Source organism: Thunnus maccoyii, chromosome 4, assembly GCF_910596095.1.
Source record: "Thunnus maccoyii chromosome 4, fThuMac1.1, whole genome shotgun sequence".
Classification (NCBI taxonomy): Eukaryota; Metazoa; Chordata; class Actinopteri; order Scombriformes; family Scombridae; genus Thunnus; species Thunnus maccoyii.
This window is the reverse complement of record NC_056536.1, coordinates 3,647,192-3,671,436: the sequence shown is the minus strand read 5'-3', so window position 1 is coordinate 3,671,436 and position 24,245 is coordinate 3,647,192. Positions and strand designations below refer to the sequence as shown.

Here is a 24,245-nt window from a genome sequence, read left to right as displayed (position 1 = left end):
GGGGCCCTACCAGCGCGCAGACCTGGCCAACTCTGTTGAATCGCTGCTGGTACGGGAGGCTCTGGCTCCATGGGAGTTTCAGAGCCTGAATATTTGCTATTTCCTTCTTTCATCCGCTTCTTTTTTTCTCCACAGGTTGTCCAGTTGTCCAGTTGCGGTTCAGGTGCGCCCGGCCAGATTTCCATCAATCCACTAAAGTGCGCTGGGCACGTCCCGACGCACTGTGCAGGGCGCACTTGATTGAGATTTTCGCCACATCACTCTTTAATTTGTCAATGGCACACCACCTGTTATTGAGTATGTAACCCACTAGGTGCTACAGGGTAAAGAATAAAGAATATATGGACCAGGGGCTAGGTTCGTAATGGGAGGGTTGAAAAGGGAATGGCAGACAAAACAGGTAAATGGAGCCACCAGGAACGTTTCAGGTAAGTTTACTGTACCAAGTTATAAAATATGAACATAAAATGCAGTGCAATTATCATCAATATCTCAAGATTTCACAGTCTTTCAGCAGAACTTGAATTGAAAGTGTCCATGAGTGTAATGTCCCTTTAATGTCTTTGCCATATCAGTCAGCGCGCTCAAGTCAATGTTTTATGTCAAGTCAGGGGGAAAAATTCAAGTAGTCGGATGTGTGGTGGTCCTACCACACTGATACTTGAGTGGAAGCAAAAAAAGATACCAGGTCCTCTTCTCAGGTCTCGGTTCCTCACTCCTTAGGTTAAGAAGAGATCTCACTGGGGGCTCGCCATCTCCCATCCACAGGGAGAATCCAGATCCAGTTCTCTTGTTCTCAAAAAAACCCAGCCTGCATGAAGACAGGACTGTTATTTTCATGACGTCACTACTTTTCTCTATGGCCATAGTAATATAATAATTCTCCACACATTACTGTGGCACAATAATGATTAAATGAATTCTCTCTTTTAACTGTACAGTTGTTGTTGTTTTTATCTCAATGTAAGTATTTCCCACATTTTATACATTTTTTTCAACCTTTTTATACATTTTTAATCAACCTTTTAAACATGAATTTAATCAACATGAATTTTAGCTGTTAACCCATGAATTATGATGTTTTAACTTTTAGTTATAAATGAACTTATCCATCACTTTCATCATACAAGGTACTCAATATAACTACACACACAGTATCAAAATAAACATCATACCTTACTTCTTCTAAATTATCAGAGCAATAATATTCAGTTTTTAACTCTTAAGATAGTTAACAGAAACAGTGAGCAGCAGTGATAAGCCAAGTTCAAGCGTTTATGGAGCACAGACACGTTTTCTGCCACCTCACACATCAACTCACAGTGTGGCTAATACACTTAGCATGCGCTGGCGCTAATTAGCTCGGCAACTCACCAAGACGATAATGCCAAAAGTACTACTACTCCTGGCTCACGGACCCTCGCACACCTCTGACGTCTTCACAAGACTATTTTATCTCATGGATATGTTAATAATCGCTGTTCTAACTCTATTTCTCATCCACTCCGACCGCTGCTGTTTTACCCGCACTGCAACTCACTGACTTCTGCGTAAAGAGAGGGTGGGACTTAACTCCCTCTAACCAATCATAAGTTTGCTCTAGTTGATATGACAAATAAGGACTGTGTGTGGAAAATAAGTCATTGACAGATTGATTAACAAATGAAAATCAGATAAATAAGGAAACTATAGAAAAATAAAGATATAATTGGACCCAATTCTCTACTGGGTTACAAGTACTTTAACACGTACACTGTTTGCCTGTTACAACTTGTCCTGGATTTAGTCCTGTTCGGGACATGTCTGCAGGCAGTCATCTCAGTCAATTGCGCCCCGCGCAGCGCACATGTACATAAACGTACATAAATATATATTAACGTATATAAATATACATAAAAGTACATAAATATACATGGACGTACATAAATATACATAAATGTACATTCACGTACATAAATATACATAAATGTAGATGAATGTATGCATGCAGTGAAGAAAGAGAGCAAGAGGATAGAAAAGAAAAGAAAAGAAAAGAAAGAAAAAAAGAAGCAGCAATATATACAGGCTCTGAAGCAACCAGGCTGCCTGAGCCTCCCATACCAGCACGACAGACTAGGCCAGATCTATGCACTGGCAGGGCCCCCCGGTGTCATGCATCGCGAGCTTGAGCTCAGCTGTGCACCGCGAGCTCGAGCTAAGCGGTGGACCGCGAGCTCGAGCTCAGCCATGCATGACACCTGGCGGCTATCGAGGACTCCCCTCGGCTGCGGACCGAGGCGACGGCTGCCGCATGCTGCTGCGGTGCATCAGAGCCTCCACGTCTCCTGTGAGGGAGTGTGGAATGGAGATTGATGGCAGGAGGGGGTCCTATTTATAAACTCGGTTCCAAGCCTTGACGCTGTCATTGATGACGTCAAATAAGCACTGCTGTCAACTGACAACTGATGACACATCAACATGGACATCCTCTGTGATGTCACATAGCCGTCACGACCAACATAAGATGAAATGAAAGAGTAAAATAAACATCTGAAACTCAAATTCATTGATAAATAGAATATTTCTCACAACAACAGGTGGAGTTAAGGGAAGCTTGATTGATGCCAATCACAACAGCTCCTCTCATAAGCAGCAGGCAGTTTAATGAGCCAAGAGCTCCGGAGAAAACTCTTCTTCCCAAGATAAAAAAAAATATACACTTCCCTAAATATGACTATACAGCCCGAGCACACCGAATATTAACAGACAGCACCCACATTTATACAGTATGCCAAATATGCTTTGGAGGTAAGATTTGAATTTCGGTCGCAGGAGACACTGAAATTCCTGTCACCACGTGCAGTGTGCACATTGTTAGCAGACAATTAGCATATAATGTACAAAATATTACATGAAACCAGCAGGTTCTTGTAAATATTCCTTTTACACAAGTAATCAACTTTAAATCATTCCCAAATTGTGTCAGTAATGTTACTAGGCTGTATGATCTGTAAACGGTGTAACTTAGGAAAAAATTGTCATAGAGTTAATATTGGATCATGAGGATGTCTTGTCATACTATGGGAAAACTGATGTCCTCCTGAGTGATGTATATCTCAGCAAAGGAGCAATTATGTGTTCTGATGTCAATTGTAATGGACATTTCTCACCCCAAAGCCCTCTGTGTTATGTGTGATGCTATTGTGGGAGCTGTGTATGAGGCCGGAAGATAATACTTTGCTTACTTCTTCCACCACCGTAAAAACTTGTGTTATAGTATACAACAAAATAGTTATAACACAATATAGGCTAGTTTTAGTGTTATAGTGATGTGTGTCTGTGGTGCTGCATTGATTGGTGCGATTGATAGTAAGTGCTCCTCTTCTCCAGATGGAGGCAGTGTGGGCCAGACTAAGCAGCATTGCTTTCTGAGGTTTCTTCCTGGAACATGAAGCTGTCACAGCTGTTTGTTGTAAAGTGTGCAGAGTGTAAAAAGACTGGGTCCCGCTGTATCGCTCAGGCTGCACTACAGCGTCTATTCACAGGCGCCATCCAACTACTGAGCGGCACGGGGGCTTTGACCTGCTCCGTTTCCGACCTGGGCCGGTGCACCCCTCCTCAGACCACCTGGTGGTCCCGAGCTCCCCCAGGAGCACCATATCCATACCCAACTTAGTGCCGACACCCCATCCACATAGTCCGCTGCAGTTCAGAGCTCCTGAGCTCAAGCCATCCTCCAGCCTCAGCCTCCCAGTAACTTGGATTACAGGCGCGCGCCACCGCACCCGGCCAGAGACACCTGATTCATCGCAGTTTTGGGATTTAACAAAAGTCATGTCGCCAACAAGCACGTTCCAGCGCCATCTAGCTTCCAAAATGCCAACTACAGTGTTGAAGGTTCATCAAACAGGTCAACACTTTCCCAAAGATCACTCACTGATAATGTCTCATCTTTTGAATAAAGATACATAGTTGTATAACATATGGCCAATTGCTGTTTTAATCTATGCTCATTAGGAATTTATTCATATCATCCTATATACATACAGACGCTTGACAAATTCAAGGGAAAGCTGGTCCAGGTCTGAATGCTTGACCCCTACAGTGAGGGGATCTGGTGGCTCTGTTATGCTGTGGGGGGCATTTTGCTGGCATGGTTTGGGTCCACTTGTCTACTCAGAGGGAAGAGTCACTGCAAATCAACACAAAGTTGTTCTGAGTCATCACCTTTATCCTATGATGAAACATTTCTATCCTGATGTGAGTGGTCTCTTTCAGGATGACAATGCCCCAATTTATATGTTCAAAAGGGTTCACTGAATGTTTTGATGAGTATGAAAATGATGTGAGTCATAGTCTATACTATGGCCCTCGCAGTGACCAGATCTCAACCCAAATTCAACACCTATGAGAACTTTTGGACTGACGTGTTAGACAGCGCTCTCCACCACCATCAAAACAACAAATGAGGGAGTATCATTTTGAAGAATGGTATAACTGACTTTTATAAAAAATAAACAAATAAATAAAAAGTTGTGATTTTTTTCTTTTCATTCAAAATGTCAGTCAAGTGCGCCCCGCGCAGTGCCTCAAATGTACACATACATAAATATACATAAACGTACATAAATGTATGCATGCAGTGAAGAAATAAAATTAAAAAAAAAAAAAAAAAGAAGCGGCATATATACAGGCTCTGAAGCACCCAGGGCCTCCCATACCAGCACGACAGACTGGGCCAGGTCTATGCACTGGCAGGGCCCCAAAGCGTCATGCACCGCCAGCTTGAGCTCAGCCATGCATGACACCTGGTGGCTATCGAGGACTCCCCTCAGCTGCAGACGTGGGCCCAGGCGTGGGCTGCCATGGTGCTGCAGTGCATCAGAGCCTCCACGTCTCCTGTCAGGGTGTGTGGAATGGAGATTGATGGCAGGAGGGGGTCCTATTTACAAACTCGGGTCAAAGCCTTCAAGCTGTCATTCATGACGTCAAATAAGCACTGCTGTCAACTGAGAACTGATGGGACATCATTATGGACATCCTCTGTGGTGTCACATAGCCCTGGCATGATAGATGACGTCACCACAAACATTCAATAAAACAAACACAAAGGATGTCCATATTGATGTGTCATCAGTTCTCAGTTGACAGCAGTGGTCATTTGACGTCATCCATAACGCCATCAAGGCTCAGACCTTAGGTTGTGAACAGGAACTCCTCCAGTCATCTGGCTGTTAACGAGGAGTCTCCTCGATGCTTCTCGTTACCTCCAGGTGAAGCCGCTGAGTTTAATCTGTCGGTGACACCTGGGCACAGACCTGGCCAACTCTGTTTAATCACTGCTGGTACGGGAGGCTCTGGCTCCATGGGAGTTTCAGAGCCTGAATATTTGCTATTTCCTTCTTTCATCCGCTTCTTTTTTTCTCCACAGGTTGTCCAGTTGCGGTTCAGGTGCGCCCGGCGAGATTTCCATGAATCCACTAAAGTGCACTGGGCACGTCCCGACGCACTGCGCAGGGCGCACTTTTTTTTTTTTTATTTATTTATTTTTCTTTATTGGTGATATTGTTGACAAGACATAGTGGGAAGGAAAAGTAAATAAATAAAAGACAAATCAAGCAAATAGACAAACAAACAAAAATAATGACAAACAACAGCAATGACAACATCATATTACAATGAAAAACATAGTAAAATGTAGAAAGCAACTAAGCAATATGGGTTGATTGTGGGAAAGGGGAAGGGGGGGTGAGTGAATGAAAGTGAGAGAAGAAGAGAGAGAGAGGAGGGGGAGAAAGAAAAAGTGAGAGCGTCAATAATTATTATAATAATAACGATAATAATAATACAGCAATATAATGTAATAATGATAATAGTCTTGTTTGATAGTGTACTGTGACGGCGGTAGCGGCAGAGGCAGCCACAATAACAGTGAAAAGGGTTAAATAATTAGCTATTTATATTAATTTATATCAATTTATTTCTATTTGAGTTTATATTAATTAAATTAATTTAATATGGCTATGGGGGGTGGAGCCAAACATACAGAGCCCAAAGACCAGACCAGCTGAGACCAGCTAAGGGGTATTCCTCTTGTAGTATTTGTATGTTTTGCTTCTTTCCCCTTTTCCCCTTCTCTGTCTCTTGTTGTTTGTTTGTTTGCCGTTCTGTTTTGGAGATGGTCCAAACCTAGTCCAGCTGGACCACTCTCAGACCCTTTGGGAGAGAGTTTGTCCAGTGGAAGGTGACCATAGATTTTTTTTTTTTGCTATAAGAGAGGTAGGGGTAGAGGTCCCACAGCCAGTTACCTCCCGCCGTTCTCGCCAAGGACCGCGGCCATACCACCGGAGGCGAAGGAGTCGGGAGAGGTAGGCGCCCCCCCTGCACCACGCCCCGCATGGCTCCACCCCCCACCGCCCTGCAAATAAGACTTTACCCGGACTTACGACTGCCTCTACCTCTACCGCCACAACACTCAAGGACTAGAACAACAGCAGTAATAATAATAATAATGATTATAAAATAATAATGAATATGATAATAATGATAACATCAACAGCAACAACCATAATAATAATAGTGTAGTTGATCATATCTGGAATAACAATAGTAGTGATAATAATAATTGTATAATTCATAGTATGTGGCATAAATGACTATATTAGTGATAGCAATAATAATAATAATAATAATAATAATAATAATAATAATAATAATAATAAGAATAATAATAATAAGAATAATATAGATATTTAGTTTCTAAACAACAATAATTGGCAAGACCAAGTGGCATGAAAATAGTCATCTATGTGACCCAAGGTGCATTGTGAACAGATATCTGTATCGATCAATCCCATTTTAAACATTTTTCCTTGAGTGATGTGTATTCTGTGGATGGTTTTATATTGTATTAGTTGTAAATTTGTATTGGTAGTCATGGAGAAGATGTTTTTATTGATTTGTATCCAGAAATCGGGGTTGGGAGATAGAGCCAGGTCCTTTTCCCATTTTGAGGTTGGGAGTGTTATGGAGGTGTCTGTCAATGAAAGAAGTTTGTAAATTTTTGAAATTATTCATTTGGGGTTTTTAATTTTGAGGATGTCTTCGCTTAATTTGGAAGGTTGTAATGTGTTATTGGATATGTTGATTTTGGATTTAATAATAGATTTTAGTTGTTGATATTGGAGGAATTGGTCTCTCCCAACCCCATACCTCTGGATAAGTGTATTGAATGATATGAACTGGTTATTTTCAAATAAGTGGTGGAGGTCAGTGATTCCTTTTTGGTGCCATGATGGAAAGTGAACAGAAGTGTTGTACAGTTGGAAATCCGGATTGTACCAAATCGGGGTGAACCTACATGGTGCCAGTGATGATTTGGTGATTTTGTGGGCTTTCCACCAGGCTGTCAGAGTTGAGGAGATTGTGATGTTCTTGTAGTAGTCTTGTTTCTTGATTGATTGTGGTAGGAATGGGATGTCTGTGAGTGAGGTGGTTTTACATTGATTTTGTTCTATCTGTAACCATGGTGTACTGTAATTATCTTTATGGATCCATTTGAATAAATATTGTAGTCGATTTGATAAGAAGTAATGAAGGAAGTTTGGTGCTTCTAGGCCGCCCTGTGATTTTGTGCTCTGTAAGGTTGAAAGTGAGATTCTTGGTTCCAGTAGAATTGAGTTGTTAAAGAATTTAAAGTTTGAAACCAGTTGTCAGTGGGGGTAATGGGGAGTAATGAAAATAGGTAGTTGATTTGTGGAAGGGTTTTCATTTTAATTGTTGCAATGCGTCCAATAAGAGTAAGTGGTAACTTGGTCCAGCGTTTAAAATCATCTTCTATGTTTTTCAGCAGAGGGGTGTAGTTGAGGTTAAACAACTCTGACAGCCTGGAGGAAATATTAATGCCTAAGTATTTGATATTACCAGTGTGGAGTGGGAGAGAGGGATCTTGGGCTGCAGAATCCCAGGCATTTGCGGTCAAAGGTAGAATAGTGGATTTGTTCCAGTTTATTTTATAGTGTGAGATTGAGGAGAAGTTGTTGATTATTTTGAATGTTTCTTGTAATGATGTGAAAGGATCTTGTAGGTGTAGTAATAAATCATCTGCATATAAGCTAAGCTTATGTTCTGAATTAGTATATTGTATTCCTTTGATTTTATTGTTTTGTCGTATGGCTGTGGCGAGTGGTTCAATGAAAACTGCAAATAGAGATGGAGAGAGTGGACATCCATGTCTGGTTCCCTGGTGGAGTGTGAAGCTTGGTGAAGTGATCCCGTTTGTGGTAACTGTGGCCCTAGGTGAAGTGTATAGTGTTTTAATCCAGTGGATGAATGACTCTCCGAAGCCAAACCTGTGGAGGGTGGAAAATAGAAAAGTCCAGTTTACTCTGTTGAATGCTTTTTCTGCGTCCAGTGATACAATTACGGTTTTGTTGTGTTTTTGCTGTGATGTATTGATCAAATTAAAAAGTCGACGGATATTGTCTGAAGCATGTCTATTCTTGATGAAGCCTGGTTGGTCGGGATGGATTATAAGTGGAATGACCGTTTCTATTCTGGTTGCCAATGTTTTTGTAATGATTTTGAGGTCTGTGTTAATTAGTGATAGGGGGCGATAACTGGAGGGGTGGGTTGGGTCCTTATTGGGTTTTAAGAGTAATGTCATTACGGCGGTGTTCATGTGGGTGGGTATAATGGAGGTAGTTTTAATTTCTGTAGATACTCTGAAGAATAGTGGTGATAATATATTCCAGAAATGTTTGTAGAATTCTGCAGGAAAACCGTCTGGTCCAGGTGATTTATTGTTTGGCATTTTGAGTAGAGCTTTATGTAATTCTTCGAGGCTGAGTGGTGAATCTAAAAGGTGGGCTAAATCTGATGGTACGGTTGGTAGGTCCAGATTACTTAAAAAAGTGTCTATTTCTGATTGACTGGGTTTGTGATTTGAGGAGTAGAGGTTGCTATAAAATTTATGAAATATGTCATTGATTTCTTGCGGATTATGTGTGACTGTATCTGTGGAATTGAGTATGGATGGGATTGTTGCTTTTTCTTTTTTGAGTTGTAATAGATTAGCCAAATATTTACTTGATTCATTATTGTACTGAAAGTTTTCATATTTGAGCTGTTGGATAATGAATTGTGTTTTCTTGTATATGATGCTTTCCAATTGGGTTTTAAGTTGAGCTAATTCATTTTGTTTTTGTTCACAGGGATTGCTGGTTAGTTGGTGTGTTAGGTGTTTGATTTTTGTCTAGTTTAAGCTAGTTTCTTGTTCCTGTTGCTGTCGTTTCTTATGTGATGAATATGAAATGATTATTCCTCTGATGACTGTTTTTCCTGTTTCCCATAAGAGTGATGCTGAGATCTCTGGAGAGTCATTCATCTCCAGAAAGGATGCCCACTCTTTCTGAATTAATGTGATGAAATCTGGATCCTCCAAGAGTGATGTATTGAAACGCCATCTTGTGGGAGACTTGATATGTGTTTGAGTTTTTATTGATAAGGAAACTGGAGCGTGATCACTGATTATGATTGGATGGATTGTGTTTCCTTGGATGTGCTGGGAGAGTGAATTACTTACAAGAAAGAAGTCAATTCTGGAGGAAGACTGATGGAGAGAGGAAAAATATGAATATTGTCTGGATGATGGGTTTTTCATTCTCCAACTATCGCCAAGTCCAAGTTCCTTCATGTATTGTTTAATAACTTCAGTTGAGTGCCAGGTTCTTGTGTTACCGGGTGTGCTAGAGCGATCGGTTGTAGGATTGATAACAGTGTTGAAATCTCCGGCTATTATGATGTTTGCTGAGTTGTATAGTGAGGAGAAAAAATTATGGAAAAAGGATGGGTCATCATTGTTAGGGCCGTAAATGTTTGCGAATGTGTATGTTGTCTGACTAATAGATGCATTAACAATGATGAATCTTCCTTGTGGGTCAGTGATGGATGAGTTATGGATGAATGGGATGTTTTTATTGACTAAGATCGAAACTCCTCTTTGTTTTGTGTTGAGTGTGGATGAGAATATTTTATCATATTGTTTGAGTCTAATATATTGTAATTCAGAGTTTGTAAGGTGGGTTTCTTGCATAAAGCATATATCAGCCTTTAATTTTATGAGATGATTGATGATTTTGATTCTTTTAGTCCGTGTACGAAAGCCACGTACATTCCACGTTACCAGGTTGAGTGTCTGCATTGTTATGTGTTTGGTTTATCTTGTTTTGAGTGAAGCATTAAGAAGAAGCCAGTGAAAGAGGGGGGAGGAGGACGGTGGGGGGAGTCGAGTTTCGAGCTGGTTGCTATAACTGCCTTAGACTGTCTAGACATAACGGTCAATGGTGACAATAACATAACATGAGAACACACACGCAGGGCGCACTTGATTGAGATTTTCGCCACATCACTCTTTAACTTGTCAATGGCACACCACCTGTTATTGAGTATGTAACCCACTAGGTGCTACAGGGTAAAGAATAAAGAATATATGGACCAGGGGCTAGGTTCGTAATGGGAGGGTTGAAAAGGGAATGGCAGACAAAACAGGTAAATGGAGCCACCAGGAACGTTTCAGGTAAGTTTACTGTACCAAGTTATAAAACATGAACATAAAATGCAGTGCAATTATCATCAATATCCCAAGATTTCACAGTCTTTCAGCAGAACTTGAATTGAAAGTGTCCATGAGTGTAATGTCCCTTTAATGTCTTTGCCATATCAGTCAGCGCGCTCAAGTCAATGTTTTATGTCAAGTCAGGGGGAAAAATTCAAGTAGTCGGATGTGTGGTGGTCCTACCACACTGATACTTGAGTGGAAGCAAAAAAAGATACCAGGTCCTCTTCTCAGGTCTCGGTTCCTCACTCCTTAGGTTAAGAAGAGATCTCACTGGGGGCTCGCCATCTCCCATCCACAGGGAGAATCCAGATCCAGTTCTCTAGTTCTCAAAAAAACCCAGCCTGCATGAAGACAGGACTGTTATTTTCATGACGTCACTACTTTTCTCTAATGGCCATAGTAATATAATAATTCTCCACACATTACTGTAGCACAATAATGATTAAATGAATTCTCTCTTTTAACTGTACAGTTGTTGTTGTTTTTTATCTCAATGTAAGTATTTCCCACATTTTATACATTTTTTTCAACCTTTTTATACATTTTTAATCAACCTTTTAAACATGAATTTAATCAACATGAATTTTAGCTGTTAACCCATGAATTATGATGTTTTAACTTTTAGTTATAAATGAACTTATCCATCAGTTTCATCATACAAGGTATCTCAATATAACTACACACACACTATCAAAATAAACATCATACCTTACTTCTTCTAAATTATCAGAGCAATAATATTCAGTTTTTAACTCTTAAGATAGTTAACAGAAACAGTGAGCAGCAGTGATAAGCCAAGTTCAAGCGTTTATGGAGCACAGACACGTTTTCTGCCACCTCACACATCAACTCACAGCGTGGCTAATACACTTAGCATGCGCTGGCGCTAATTAGCTCGGCAACTCACCAAGACGATAATGCCAAAAGTACTACTACTCCTGGCTCACGGACCCTCGCACACCTCTGACGTCTTCACAAGACTATTTTATCTCATGGATATGTTAATAATCGCTGTTCTAACTCTCTATTTCTCATCCACTCCGACCGCTGCTGTTTTACCCGCACTGCAACTCACTGACTTCTGCGTAAAGAGAGGGTGGGACTTAACTCCCTCTAACCAATCATAAGTTTGCTCTAGTTGATATGACAAATAAGGACTGTGTGTGTAAAATAAGTCATTGACAGATTGATTAACAAATGAAAATCAGATAAATAAGGAAACTATAGAAAAATAAAGATATAATTGGACCCAATTCTCTACTGGGTTACAAGTACTTTAACACCTACACTGTTTGCCTGTTACAACTTGTCCTGGATTTAGTCCTGTTCGGGACATGTCTGCAGGCAGTCATCTCAGTCAATTGCGCCCCGCGCAGCGCACATGTACATAAACGTACATAAATATATATTAACCTATATAAATATACATAAAAGTACATAAATATACATGGAAGTACATAAATATACATAAATGTACATTCACGTACATAAATATACATAAATGTAGATAAATGTATGCATGCAGTGAAGAAAGAAAGCAAGAGGATAGAAAAGAAAAGAAAAGAAAAGAAAGAAAAAAAGAAGCAGCAATATATACAGGCTCTGAAGCAACCAGGCTGCCTGAGCCTCCCATACCAGCACGACAGACTAGGCCAGATCTATGCACTGGCAGGGCCCCCCGGTGTCATGCATCGCGAGCTTGAGCTCAGCTGTGCACCGCGAGCTCGAGCTAAGCGGTGGACCGCGAGCTCGAGCTCAGCCATGCATGACACCTGGTGGCTATCGAGGACTCCCCTCGGCTGCGGACCGAGGCGACGGCTGCCGCATGCTGCCGCGGTGCATCAGAGCCTCCACGTCTCCTGTGAGGGAGTGTGGAATGGAGATTGATGGCAGGAGGGGGTCCTATTTATAAACTCGGTTCCAAGCCTTGACGCTGTCATTGATGACGTCAAATAAGCACTGCTGTCAACTGACAACTGATGACACATCAATATGGACATCCTCTGTGATGTCACATAGCCGTCACGACCAACATAAGATGAAATGAAAGAGTAAAATAAACATCTGAAACTCAAATTCATTGATAAATAGAATATTTCTCACAACAACAGGTGGAGTTAAGGGAAGCTTGATTGATGCCAATCACAACAGCTCCTCTCATAAGCAGCAGGCAGTTTAATGAGCCAAGAGCTCTGGAGAAAACTCTTCTTCCCAAGATAAAAAAATATATACACTTCCCTAAATATGACTATACAGCCCGAGCACACCGAATATTAACACACAGCACCCACATTTATACAGTATGCCAAATATGCTTTGGAGGTAAGATTTGAATTTCGGTCGCAGGAGACACTGAAATTCCTGTCACCACGTGCAGTGTGCACATTGTTAGCAGACAATTAGCATATAATATATACAAAATATTACATGAAACCAGCAGGTTCTTGTAAATATTCCTTTTACACAAGTAATCAACTTGAAATCATTCCCAAATTGTGTCAGTAATGTTACTAGGCTGTATGATCTGTAAACGGTGTAACTTAGGAAAAAATTGTCATAGAGTTAATATTGGATCATGAGGATGTCTTGTCATACTATGGGAAAACTCATGTCCTCCTGAGTGATGTATATCTCAGCAAAGGAGCAATTATGTGTTCTGATGTCAATTGTAATGGACATTTCTCACCCCAAAGCCCTCTGTGCTATGTGTGATGGTATTGTGGGAGCTGTGTATTAGGCCGGAAGATAATACTTTGCTTACTTCTTCCACCACCGTAAAAACTTGTGTTATAGTATACAACAAAATAGTTATAACACAATATAGGCTAGTTTTAGTGTTATAGTGATGTGTGTCTGTGGTGCTGCATTGATTGGTGCGATTGATAGTAAGTGCTCCTCTTCTCCAGATGGAGGCAGTGTGGGCCAGACTAAGCAGCATTGCTTTCTGAGGTTTCTTCCTGGAACATGAAGCTGTCACAGCTGTTTGTTGTAAAGTGTGCAGAGTGTAAAAAGACTGGGTCCCGCTGTATCGCTCAGGCTGCACTACAGCGTCTATTCACAGGCGCCATCCAACTACTGAGCGGCACGGGGGCTTTGACCTGGTCCGTTTCCGACCTGGGCCGGTGCACCCCTCCTCAGACCACCTGGTGGTCCCGAGCTTCCCCAGGAGCACCATATCCATACCCAACTTAGTGCCGACACCCGATCCACATAGTCCGCTGCAGTTCAGAGCTCCTGAGCTCAAGCCATCCTCCAGCCTCAGCCTCCCGGTAACTTGGATTACAGGCGCGCGCCACCGCACCCGGCCAGAGACACCTGATTCATCGCAGTTTTGGGATTTAACAAAAGTCATGTCGCCAACAAGCACGTTCCAGCGCCATCTAGCTTCCAAAATGCCAACTACAGTGTTGAAGGTTCATCAAACAGGTCAACACTTTCCCAAAGATCACTCACTGATAATGTCTCATGTTTTGAATAAAGATACATAGTTGTATAACATATGGCCAATTGCTGTTTTAATCTATGCTCATTATGAATTTATTCATATCATCCTATATACATACAGACGCTTGACAAATTCAAGGAAAAGCTGGGCCAGGTCTGAATGCTTGACCCCTACAGTGAGGGGATCTGGTGGCTCTGTTATGCTGTGGGGGGCATTTTGCTGGCATGGTTTGGGTCCACTTGTCCACTCAGAGGGAAGAGTCACTGCAAATCAACACAAAGTTGTTCTGAGTCATCACCTTTATCCTATGATGAAACATTTCGTAATGGGAGGGTTGAAAAGGGAATGGCAGACAAAACAGGTAAATGGAGCCACCAGGAACGTTTCAGGTAAGTTTACTGTACCAAGTTATAAAACATGAACATAAAATGCAGTGCAATTATCATCAATATCTCAAGATTTCACAGTCTTTCAGCAGAACTTAGAGTGTAATGTCCCTTTAATGTCTTTGCCATATCAGTCAGCGCGCTCAAGTCAATGTTTTATGTCAAGTCAGGGGGAAAAATTCAAGTAGTCGGATGTGTGGTGGTCCTACCACACTGATACTTGAGTGGAAGCAAAAAAAGATACCAGGTCCTCTTCTCAGGTCTCGGTTCCTCACTCCTTAGGTTAAGAAGAGATCTCACTGGGGGCTCGCCATCTCCCATCCACAGGGAGAATCCAGATCCAGTTCTCTTGTTCTCAAAAAAACCCAGGGGGTTTACAAGTACTTTAACACCTACACTGTTTGCCTGTTACAACTTGTCCTGGATTTAGTCCTGTTCGGGACATGTCTGCAGGCAGTCATCTCAGTCAATTGCGCCCCGCGCAGCGCAGATGTACATAAACGTACATAAATATATATTCACGTATATAAATATACATGGACGTACATAAATATACATAAATGTACATTCACGTACATAAATATACATAAATGTACTTAAATGTATGCATGCAGTGAAGAAAGAAAGCAAGAGGATAGATCCAGTTCTCTTGTTCTCAAAAAAACCCAGCCTGCATGAAGACGGGACTGTTATTTTCATGACGTCACTACTTTTCTCTAATAGCCATAGTAATATAATAATTCTCCACACATTACTGTAGCACAATAATGATTAAATGAATTCTCTCTTTTAACTGTACAGTTGTTGTTGTTTTTTTATCTCAATGTAAGTATTTCCCACATTTTATACATTTTTTTCAACCTTTTTATACATTTTTAATCAACCTTTTAAACATGAATTTAATCAACATGAATTTTAGCTGTTAACCCATGAATTATGATGTTTTAACTTTTAGTTATAAATGAACTTATCCATCAGTTTCATCATACAAGGTATCTCAATATAACTACACACACACTATCAAAATAAACATCATACCTTACTTCTTCTAAATTATCAGAGCAATAATATTCAGTTTTTAACTCTTAAGATAGTTAACAGAAACAGTGAGCAGCAGTGATAAGCCAAGTTCAAGCGTTTATGGAGCACAGACACGTTTTCTGCCACCTCACACATCAACTCACAGTGTGGCTAATACACTTAGCATGCGCTGGCGCTAATTAGCTCGGCAACTCACCAAGACGATAATGCCAAAAGTACTACTACTCCTGGCTCACGGACCCTCGCACACCTCTGACGTCTTCACAATACTATTTTATCTCATGGATATGTTAATAATCGCTCTTCTAACTCTCTATTTCTCATCCACTCCGACCGCTGCTGTTTTACCCGCACTGCAACTCACTGACTTCTGCGTAAAGAGAGGGTGGGACTTAACTCCCTCTAACCAATCATAAGTTTGCTCTAGTTGATATGACAAATAAGGACTGTGTGTGGAAAATAAGTCATTGACAGATTGATTAACAAATGAAAATCAGATAAATAAGGAAACTATAGAAAAATAAAGATATAATTGGACCCAATTCTCTACTGGGTTACAAGTACTTTAACACCTACACTGTTTGCCTGTTACAACTTGTCCTGGATTTAGTCCTGTTCGGGACATGTCTGCAGGCAGTCATCTCAGTCAATTGCGCCCCGCGCAGCGCAGATGTACATAAACGTACATAAATATATATTAACCTATATAAATATACATAAAAGTACATAAATATACATGGACGTACATAAATATACATAAATGTACATTCACGTACATAAATATACATAAATGTAGATAAATGTATGCATGCAGTGAAGAAAGAAAGCAAGAGGATAGAAAAGAAAAGAAAAGAAAAGAAAGAAAAAAAGAAGCAGCAATATATACAGGCTCTGAAGCAACCAGGCTGCCTGAGCCTCCCATACCAGCACGACAGACTAGGCCAGATCTATGCACTGGCAGGGCCCCCCGGTGTCATGCATCGCGAGCTTGAGCTCAGCTGTGCACCGCGAGCTCGAGCTAAGCGGTGGACCGCGAGCTCGAGCTCAGCCATGCATGACACCTGGCGGCTATCGAGGACTCCCCTCGGCTGCGGACCGAGGCGACGGCTGCCGCATGCTGCCGCGGTGCATCAGAGCCTCCACGTCTCCTGTGAGGGAGTGTGGAATGGAGATTGATGGCAGGAGGGGGTCCTATTTATAAACTCGGTTCCAAGCCTTGACGCTGTCATTGATGACGTCAGATAAGCACTGCTGTCAACTGACAACTGATGACACATCAATATGGACATCCTCTTTGATGTCACATAGCCGTCACGACGAACATAAGATGAAATGAAAGAGTAAAATAAACATCTGAAACTCAAATTCATTGATAAATAGAATATTTCTCACAACAACAGGTGGAGTTAAGGGAAGCTTGATTGATGCCAATCACAACAGCTCCTCTCATAAGCAGCAGGCAGTTTAATGAGCCAAGAGCTCCGAAGAAAACTCTTCTTCCCAAGATAAAAACATATATACACTTCCCTAAATATGACTATACAGCCCGAGCACACCGAATATTAACAGACAGCACCCACATTTATACAGTATGCCAAATATGCTTTGGAGGTAAGATTTGAATTTCGGTCGCAGGAGACACTGAAATTCCTGTCACCACGTGCAGTGTGCACATTGTTAGCAGACAATTAGCATATAATGTACAAAATATTACATGAAACCAGCAGGTTCTTGTAAATATTCCTTTTACACAAGTAATCAACTTGAAATCATTCCCAAATTGTGTCAGTAATGTTACTAGGCTGTATGATCTGTAAACGGTGTAACTTAGGAAAAAATTGTCATAGAGTTAATATTGGATCATGAGGATGTCTTGTCATACTATGGGAAAACTCATGTCCTCCTGAGTGATGTATATCTCAGCAAAGGAGCAATTATGTGTTCTGATGTCAATTGTAATGGACATTTCTCACCCCAAAGCCCTCTGTGTTATGTGTGATGGTATTGTGGGAGCTGTGTATTAGGCCGGAAGATAATACTTTGCTTACTTCTTCCACCACCGTAAAAACTTGTGTTATAGTATACAACAAAATAGTTATAACACAATATATGCTGGTTTTAGTGTTATAGTGATGTGTGTCTGTGGTGCTGCATTGATTGGTGCGATTGATAGTAAGTGCTCCTCTTCTCCAGATGGAGGCAGTGTGGGCCAGACTAAGCAGCATTGCTTTCTGAGGTTTCTTCCTGGAACATGAAGCTGTCACAGCTGTTTGTTGTAAAGTGTGCAGAGTGTAAAAAGACTGGGTCCCGCTGTATCGCTCAGGCTGCACTACAGCGTCTATTCACAGGCGCCATCCAACTACTGAGCGGCACGGGGGCTTTGACCTGCTCCGTTTCCCACCTGGGCCGGTGCACCCCTCCTCAGACCACCTGGTGGTCCCGAGCTCCCCCAGGAGCACCATATCCATACCCAACTTAGTGCCGACACCCGATCCACATAGTCCGCTGCAGTTCAGAGCTCCTGAGCTCAAGCCATCCTCTAGCCTCAGCCTCCCGGTAACTTGGATTACAGGCGCGCGCCACCGCACCCGGCCAGAGACACCTGATTCATCGCAGTTTTGGGATTTAACAAAAGTCATGTCGCCAACAAGCACGTTCCAGCGCCATCTAGCTTCCAAAATGCCAACTACAGTGTTGAAGGTTCATCAAACAGGTCAACACTTTCCCAAAGATCACTCACTGATAATGTCTCATGTTTTGAATAAAGATACATAGTTGTATAACATATGGCCAATTGCTGTTTTAATCTATGCTCATTATGAATTTATTCATATCATCCTATATACATACAGACGCTTGACAAATTCAAGGAAAAGCTGGGCCAGGTCTGAATGCTTGACCCCTACAGTGAGGGGATCTGGTGGCTCTGTTATGCTGTGGGGGGCATTTTGCTGGCATGGTTTGGGTCCACTTGTCCACTCAGAGAGAAGAGTCACTGCAAATCAACACAAAGTTGTTCTGAGTCATCACCTTTATCCTATGATGAAACATTTCGTAATGGGAGGGTTGAAAAGGGAATGGCAGACAAAACAGGTAAATGGAGCCACCAGGAACGTTTCAGGTAAGTTTACTGTACCAAGTTATAAAACATGAACATAAAATGCAGTGCAATTATCATCAATATCTCAAGATTTCACAGTCTTTCAGCAGAACTTAGAGTGTAATGTCCCTTTAATGTCTTTGCCATATCAGTCAGCGCGCTCAAGTCAATGTTTTATGTCAAGTCAGGGGGAAAAATTCAAGTAGTCGGATGTGTGGTGGTCCTATCACACTGATACTTGAGTGGAAGCAAAAAAAAGATACCAGGTCCTCTTCTCAGGTCTCGGTTCCTCACTCCTTAGGTTAAGAAGAGATCTCACTGGGGGCTCGCCATCTCCCATCCACAGGGAGAATCCAGATCCAGTTCTCTAGTTCTCAAAAAAACCCAACCTGCATGAAGACGGGACTGTTATTTTCATGACGTCACTACTTTTCTCTAATGGCCATAGTAATATAATAATTCTCCACACATTACTGTAGCACAATAATGATTAAATGAATTCTCTCTTTTAACTGTACAGTTGTTGTTGTTTTTTTTATCTCAATGTAAGTATTTCCCACATTTTATACATTTTTAATCAACCTTTTAAACATGAATTTAATCAACATGAATTTTAGCTGTTAACCCATGAATTATGATGTTTTAACTTTTAGTTATAAATGAACTTATCCATCACTTTCATCATACAAGGTATCTCAATATAACTACACACACAGTAACATCAAACATCATACCTTACTTCTTCTAAATTATCAGAGCAATAATATTCAGTTTTTCAGACTTGCTTGCCTGGTGCATATGCCAAAAAAAAGTTTCTAGCTTCTGGGTTTGCTTCTGCATTGTGCGGCCCACTGAATATGCACAGTAGTCTTTTCCCCCGGCCCATAGACTTTACATTATGATGATGTCATGGATTTTTAAATCGCTTTTCTCGGCTCAAGGAAAGTTTTACAAACCTAAAACCTCCATGGAGCAAAAGTTCATAATAGAAAGAGTCATAATTAACGTTGTTTGCAGGGGGATTTTTTGCTGCAATACCACGAGTGGCCACTGGGGAAAATTGGCTGCAAGGCCAAGGAGGACAGAACCGGACAGAAAGACAGACTTCACACACACCCTGCTTGCCCTCTGAAGCGATCAAGTAAGAGGCATAAGTCTGGGCAGAGGCAGTGTTAGTTGTGTGTTCATTTCAGCATCAGTGCTGTTGTTTAGCATTTAGCTTTTTAGCTTTATTGCTATTGTTTCTTGTTGTGTAGGTTGACGGACCGCCGAATCCATTTTTCCTGCTTAGTATTTTAAGTTTGCTGCCTGTTTAGTTGTGTTCACCAAACTAGACTGTTTTGTGTTTGTCCTGCCCGGGACTACCGTTGTGTTTGTGCCATCGTGAGTGAGAAAGTAAGTTGCTTTGTCGATCAGAAACCAGACAACATGCGTTACAGACTGCCGTCCATACGTGTGCTGACTGTGCTATCTGTGGACAAAGGAACCGCTTTCTCTCCTTCTTCCTTCTCTTTTGACTAACACATACATGTGTGCACACACACACACATACACGCACCAACATGTTTTTGCACATCTGATGGTCAGATAATGTCGGACAAAGCTTTTCTTTGTCGTTCCTTATCTGCCATCAGACACGTGTGCTTTTCACAGAATTGGGTGAGTGCAAGATGCCGACCACCAGGCGGCGCCATCTTGCTATTGTCTAACCGAGACACCGCCATACTTTCACCATTCGGGTCTCGTGTGACATGACTTCCTCCCAGAGTCACGTCCGCATCGCAGACCGACGACGTCATCACGTCAGGCCCCGTCGCCATCTTGGCACACACACACTTACACCCACTCACATACATTGACACACACACACACATGCATTCCCCTGCATGTGTTCAACCCTGTACATAGCTGTTGTGTTTTGTTTGGTAGAATTAGATTTTAGAATAGTTGTTTATTGAATGACGCATTTGTTAACTTTGTTAATTTTGCTAAGTTTAATAAACACTATTATATCTTTAAAGAGAAGTTCTTTCGTCATTATTGTGTCTAACATATTGTTAAAAGTGGCTGATTGAAGGAGTCAGAGCTTGAATCCATCCTTCTTTGTTCACCCTTGAATGTTGATATCTCTCAGATATTAACATTCTAGATGAACTCCTTTTATGAGACTACCTTGTTTGGTTATTGGTCCCGGTTTCCGGGTGGTACCCTGTATTTGTTAATTCATATTAATAATTCTATTAATTGTTATAATTGATTAATTATCATTGATAATTGGTAATTATTGCAAGTAATCCACTGTGCTCCTTACAGATCCAACAGTTGGTCCCTGAATTATTGATTAATATTAATTCATAATTATCTATGATAATTACAAATTATTGCTAATAACCAAACGCTTTCCTGCACGTCCCAACAACCTTTATCTGAAAAAATGAATGTGTCTTCATGATATTAAACCACTGAAACAGTTCCTACTGAATCTGAAAAACTACTACTTGTTGAAAGGGTGAACTAAGTGACAAGTGCTATAAGAGTATATATATGGATCTGCTTCTGTCATTCTGTTATTAAATAACATTTTTGACAAAGAAACATTACAAAATTTAAAGGAATACTCCTGTGAAAACCTATGTTTTGGTATCAAAGACCTTGTGAGCTTGAAAGGTAGTTTGTAAATGTGTCACGAATCTCAGGCAGAACCCAAAGGCTTGACCGGCAGGTAGGTGAAAAAAAAGTATTTTATTTAGACAATTAACAGGTACAGTGAGATGAAGACAGGCCAGGGTATTGGCTGAGAAGGGTATCCAGGGAAGAAGGCTTGGCAGAGGGTATCCTGAGAATGAGAGCTGGCAGGTGAGGTGAGTAGGCAGACAGATATTCCTGGAGACAAGGAGAACAGGTGTAAATCTTCAAGTTCACAGGCAGACAAACTGACAGATAGGTAAGGCAGACAGGCAAACAAACCGTGTATGGCACAACAATCTGGCACTGACTGGCTGTTGGTGTAGGTTTCTTGTAGTGAAGAGGAGATAACTTGATGGCAGACAGGTGTGCTGACTGCAGATAACAGGCAGGTGCGCAGAGAGAGAGAGAGAGAGAGAGAGAGAGAGAGAGAGAGAGAGGACAAAGGGGGAAGGGAACAAGCAAACAGATAGACCAAACCAAAACACACCAAGCACACCTCACTCAAACTAAAGGCTGAAAATAACAAAAACACACTCACATACATAAAACAAGCAGGCATCACAGGCAGGAGGGGTCATGACAAAATGTTTGTAAGGATTTTTTGTTACAATGGATGCCAATAGTTTTTCAAATTTCCATAGAAACTTCGAAAAGCATGATCCACTTCTGAATTGTCCATCCATATGCTCAGTACATTTCCTACAAGCTTACAGTGGGTGAGGGGTATTCAAAACATAGGTTTTTGCTGAGCATTCCTTTTTACATGGTTTTATTGCCTCATCTACCTCACCAAACAATTTGTACTGTTTGTGATTGTTTATTTTAAATAAGTTTTTCACCTGCATGGTGGAGTGGCTGACAGTTTTGCTGGAGAAACCATCAACAGAAAGGACATGGGGCACCCCAAACATTACCAGTTTCTCATTTTGGACAATGTGCTACAATTTGTTACCCATGTACTCTGCAATGTATGGCACTGGATTTAAGTTTCTTGATCTCTGATGAATAAATAAGCAAGGACAATTACTTTCCTCAGGGTATTGTCACAGTAATCTAAAACACAAGCAATCTATTAGCCTTTAATAACACCTACATGATACCAATCTGCATGATATGGCTGGTTTATAATGAGGACATGACCAATGCACCCCTCTGATGCTCGGCTTCCTTTTGAGGCCAGGTAGCCAGTCATCATTGTTCTTTCATATGCTGGTCCAGTTGGAAATTGAGAAAATAAACATGAGAGAGCCTAATCAATAGGGTCTATTCAACTGTATCGATTCTTGATACAAATCAATTATCACATATTACAGACAGATTTCTGTCCAAAGTCCTTCTTGTAAGCATTTCAGTCACAAATCTCTAATCTAAGTGTCAAGTCTCCAGTCAGCTCCTAAGCATCAACCAATCAATAAAAGCATAATCCAGTGCTCATAAATTGTTTTGTATTTTTTTAATTTGTATTTTGTGTCTCATACTGGCCAGACCAATTTAACAAAAAAAATGAAAAGGCTTACATAAAATAATAGTTTAGTCCCCATCCATTCAGTTCTGAATCTGCTCTGTGACTTGGTTAACTTTTTAATGATGGTTCCATTTTCCCTAAAAGCTTAGTTTTTTTGTATTTTTGTTTTTTCTCTTCCTTCAGTCCATCAAGTGCAGAGGTGTTTTTGAAAGAGCTGGATCTTTAGTCTTTTTTTAAAGATTGAGAGGGACTCTGAGGATCGAACAGAGTTTGGTAACTCGTTCCACCACCGGGGAAACACAGAAGAGAAGAGTCTAGCTAGTGACTTAGGGCCCTGTTGTGGTGGATGTTCAAGGTGCCTTTCATTGGCTGAGTGTAGTGAGCAGGAGGGAGCGTAGACCTGAATGAGGGAGTTCAGGTAGGCTGGAGCTGTTTTAGTTGCTGTTTTATAAGCAAGTGTCAGGGTTTTGAATTTGATGCAGGCAGCAACTGGGAATCAGTGGAGGGATATGAAAAGTGGGGTGATATGCCGTTTTGGGCTGGTTGAAGACCAGCCGTGCCGCCACATTCTGGATCATCTGAAGAGGTTTGAACGTATATTCGGGAAGGTCTGCCAGTAAGGAGTTGCGGTGGCTTTAGCAACCTCGACTTACAGTTGGGAATCGTGCACCTGCTCTCTGCCAATGCCATTTTGGGTGCAAAATCAACGTATGTTTGTTTTGGAGAACCATTTAGTCAATCCACATTCAAACTGGAGATGATTGGATATTTCTATCTATCAGAATAGCCATGTTTAATCAAACTTTGTATTACGTCTCGGCCTTGGCTTGCACATCTACCCTCCTCTTTTCCACATTTCCCCCTGCAGGATCAATGCTTCAGAGCAGTGTGCAGATAGGAAGCAAACTGTTCTTCAAGCAACTATAATTCACATAAAAGGGAGACATTTGTTCTTTTCAGAGGATGCAAGAGTTACTCTTAAAATAGATGACATGCACGTTGACAGAATTGCCCACACTTTCCAGGTATTTTGCAAACTGTTGAGTTGATAGCTTAATTGTTCAGATGTTTGTAGGTTCATCTCAATCAACCAGGTATCCTGTAAATCTCTCACTGGACTGTGGAATTAAATTAAGTTTTCGCCACTCATCCAAGTAGCTCACTCCTGAATGGAACATTAGATGACATCAGGAGATTAACATACCTGTCAGGGTTTAAATTAACATGTTTCTAACTAACACAACTGAAGAAGCTACTTCTTTAATTTTATTCTACAGTCCAGTGAGATATTTACTTATTTACTATGTTAATTGTTCAGAGTTTCAGCTTGTCATTAACATTTGGACTTTGTATCAATACTGTGGTTTAATATTAGAATTAGGCTGTATACACATCCAAATAATCTTGAAGATTGAACTGCTTGTGTGAAAACATGAAAAGGCAGGTGTGTGTTGAACTAGAACTCAGGCGATATCTCTCTGTTGCTGGACAACTTGAATCACTGCAGTGTACTGCATGTTATG

At 41.0% G+C, this 24,245-nt stretch overlaps 2 long non-coding RNA genes across 2 annotated transcripts; both read right to left on the bottom strand.

Moving 5' to 3' along the window:
- Positions 1–418: 418 nt before the first annotated feature.
- Positions 419–1,746, bottom strand: LOC121895535. Its single transcript, XR_006095798.1, has 2 exons — positions 1,375–1,746; positions 419–811 (listed from the first exon to the last, which is right to left on the bottom strand). It is a non-coding gene; the product is annotated as an uncharacterized LOC121895535 (long non-coding RNA).
- Positions 1,747–21,292: 19,546 nt separating this feature from the next.
- Positions 21,293–21,641, bottom strand: LOC121896475. The gene is made up of 2 exons (XR_006096009.1): positions 21,537–21,641; positions 21,293–21,452 (listed from the first exon to the last, which is right to left on the bottom strand). It is a non-coding gene; the product is annotated as an uncharacterized LOC121896475 (long non-coding RNA).
- Positions 21,642–24,245: the final 2,604 nt, after the last annotated feature.